Source organism: Meles meles, chromosome 5, assembly GCF_922984935.1.
Source record: "Meles meles chromosome 5, mMelMel3.1 paternal haplotype, whole genome shotgun sequence".
Classification (NCBI taxonomy): Eukaryota; Metazoa; Chordata; class Mammalia; order Carnivora; family Mustelidae; genus Meles; species Meles meles.
Window position 1 is genome coordinate 88,470,127 of NC_060070.1, and position 3,712 is coordinate 88,473,838.

A 3,712-nucleotide genomic window follows, 5' to 3' on the forward strand; every position below is an offset into this window, starting at 1 on the left:
TGGCTCTTCATGATGACCATTAGCTAAGAGTCTCAGCAAATTTCTATAAGGACTTCTCCATGAGACTTTCCTCATGGAGTAATCTGAGCTTCCTCATAGCTTAGAGTTGGCTTCCTCCAGAATCAGCACTTTTAGAGAGAGAAAAACAGATAGACAGAAAGAATAAGGCTAAAACTATTACCACTTAGCTGGGAAGTCAGATAGCATTTTTCTGTTATCTTTAGCTCATTGATGCAGTCAAAACCCCCATTCAGGCTCAAAGTGAGAAGAGTCACTGTGTAAGAAAACAATATGAGATGGAATATATATTGGGAAATATAATATGTCTTAGAAGGAATACACAAATTTCATTTCCGTATTGCACTGAGGCCAATAGCAATAAACGTGGTGATTTAGGCACTCTATAAAATGTGAATGATATTCTTTTTTAACCTAAAAATGTGGTTAACAAAAAAAATGCATCTTTACCTAGAGTATTAGCAAACAAGCAGATATATTAATTTACTTAAGAGCAAATGACTTTAAAAATAACAATCCTTATAAATATGTCTTGAATAATTTATAAAATGCATTTCAATATTTTATGGTAGGACACTTATTCTGAGGGAAGAAAAAAATTTTATTTTAAATATGATGACTGATCTTTACACCCAAGCACCAAATTGAGAGTGTAGCTATAGAACAATGTTTTTCATTAAGCAGGCAGATTCTTTGATATGAAGGGTGTATCTGTGTTGGCAATTTGGTTCTTAAATGTAAATTATGGCCAAGACAAGCACTTTGGAGAACATAAAATGGGTCCTTAGTGTCACTGAAAAACAATGACAACAAAAGAAGAAACTTAAGATACAAATATGATCTTTCAACAAAAGTGTCAATGAGACTAGTTAGGGCATTTTATTTATGAGATGAAACTAACACCTATAGCGAACCAACAGATTATGAAATATTGTGCCTTTTTGATATGGCATCTAAAAAGCCTGAAATATTAAGGAATGTTCTGTGTTTTCTGGCTTTCCCTATGATTCTGGTTTCAAAGTCAAATGTGAAACCTGAATGATGAAGAAGAAACTGGCTTGTGAGTCTCCACTGTGTTAGATCATCTCTGTCTCATTATGCATCCAATGAGATGGGACAAATTTCAAACCAAACAGACTCAATAAAGCCCAATTCAGGAAGAAAATCAGTAAGTATTAAAAATAAAGTCCAAGTACTCAATGTGTCCAAAAGCACAAAATTTTTCTTAGAAAATTTTCTTAAAGAAAATTTTCTTAAAGAAAATTACAGAATTCAGAGGCATCAAAGCCAGATATAGACACAAGAATGTACAGTCCTATCCAGGGCAGGTAGATATGTGGTTGGGGCCAAAAACTTTATGGGAGCCTCAGTAGATGTGCAACTCCCTCCACGGGAGGGAGGACCAGAAGGAGTCGGGACCTCTTGCTAGATCCCTGCCCATTTCTACTCAAGCCCTCGGCAATATGTGAACTCCACCTCACACCAGGTTTTTTGTCCCATGTATTCTGGTAGCAATACCTTTAAGAACAAGAACAATGACAATTCTGAAGCAAAATGTGGTGATTATAATAACTGTGTAAGAATCTCTGTGTGTGCTTGTTATTTATCCTAATAATCAGCAAGATTATATAGAGATAGATCATCTGCCCATTTTTTTTTTTTTAAGTCATGAGGGTTTTCTTTTATGGTGGTAGGAGTCCATTTAAGATTTGTAAGCAGTAAAGAAATACTATGGACATAATTGAATAGAGCTTGCGTAAACCAGAAATAAATCCAAATTCACTTTTTTTTTAAACTTTACTTAAATACTCTACAGGGTATATATACTAAATTCTTCCTCTTGAAAGTGATTTTTAGATAATTTAAAAATATAGCTTAAGCTGAAAAACTTGGATTTGGGAAAAAAAATCCATTTCTTGCATACAAAAGGATAAAGAAATTCCCAAAGGATGTTAATACATTTTGCTTTTTTGCAGCAGTATTTAATTGCCAGAGACAGTTCTGAAATTGTATCTTTGGAGACGTATCTACCTTAGTGGTGGGACATTGGCACTGGGTCCCACTGAAGCATAAACTGTGGATGCTGATATGGTGCCATGCTCCTTCCTCCAGGTCATCCTGGAGCTCTTGGCTGATACTCAATTGGAGGACAGCAGGGACATGCCATTCTTTGACCACATTTTATTTCAAGCTTACCCAGAGTTTGCATAGACCTAACATAGTATGTAGGTTCCTTCTCTTGTCTGACAATGGAACCAATGGCCCACTCTGCCCTTTCTTACCTGGAGCTATTGGGTCATTCAGAGCATGACTGTAGTTGTCCACATAATGCATTGTAGGGGGATGCTACCCAATATTGTCAGAACATGTTGTCTCTCTGTGTTCTCACTTCTTAATACCTGCTTCTTTTTCTTCTCCTCAGTGGATTTCAGAGGCCTCATTACCCATTTGTCAATCTCAGCCAATAAGCTCTTTCCCTCTGGCTAGAGTTTTATAGAGTTGCCTTTCTCTTTCATAACTCAACTCACTTGTCAGATCTAGCTCAAGTTCCTGCATCTGCATTTCCATGTGGGAAGGTTGTTTATGAAAGGGCCAAGGGGCCTGCCTCATTTCTCTTTTGTCTGGAACACACCCATTTTGCAAGGAATTGCACAACATATTAATGGCTTCTGAAAATAATGCTTACCATGCCTCTTGGAAAATCAGGATGAAATTTACTTCAAATAAAATGACCAATGCAAGCTTAAAAAAGAAACCCACAAGAAACTAACTTTTTTGAAACAAAACAGAAGCCCTTTTGGCCTCAGCTGTTTCCTTAAATTTACTTCCAGTCAAGGCTTATTTTAGAGACAAGCAACCCAACAGATCTTTATAGTTTTTTCTTTATCCTTATAGGGCAATGAATTCTTAGTCCTTTTCCCATCATTCCTAGCCCACCTCAGGATCCCTATGCTGAAAAGGTATAGAATCTATAAGATTGGATTATATACTTCTTGTAATCAGCTTCTGAGACTTAAATTCCCTTGCAATCCTAAGAGTGTTTTAGTCCGTTGTCATGCAGATGGAAAATCCTCAGATATTATTAATTTGCTATAGTTCAGCTTCCAGTTATGTGACATAAGATAAATATTTGACAGCACAGTCTAGATTAAATTACTTCTGCTTAATAGTTCTGATATTCAGAAGCAGAATTTCCAATGTCTTGAGCTATCAGACAAATATATGAAATATGGGAAAATACCTTCCTATCAGCACATAAGTAGTGAAGCACTCTGTAAGGAAACAGACCTTCATTGGGCTACTCATAATTAGTTGGAAATGTATTTCAGTTGAACTAGGATCCCTCACACTGAACATTCTCTCTGTATGATCTCAGCCACTCATATAGTTTCAACCACCTCCTAAAAGTGTATGATTCTCAATCACTGTGCAACTCATATCCCTTTCATGACCTCTACACCACTGATTCCAAGTCTTTACTGGAAACCTCCACTTGAGTGTTCAACAGTCAGCTCAAAATTAATATGTCCAAAGCTAACCTCCAAATCTGCTCTTCCTTATATTCCAAACACTATTTTATAACACTATCCTTCCTACTGGACCCTAGCCAATGAGACCTTGTCATTGTTCATGACAGTTCCTTCAGTCTTACTCTCTAGCAATTCAGTTACCATGGCCCATCTCGTTTGCCTTC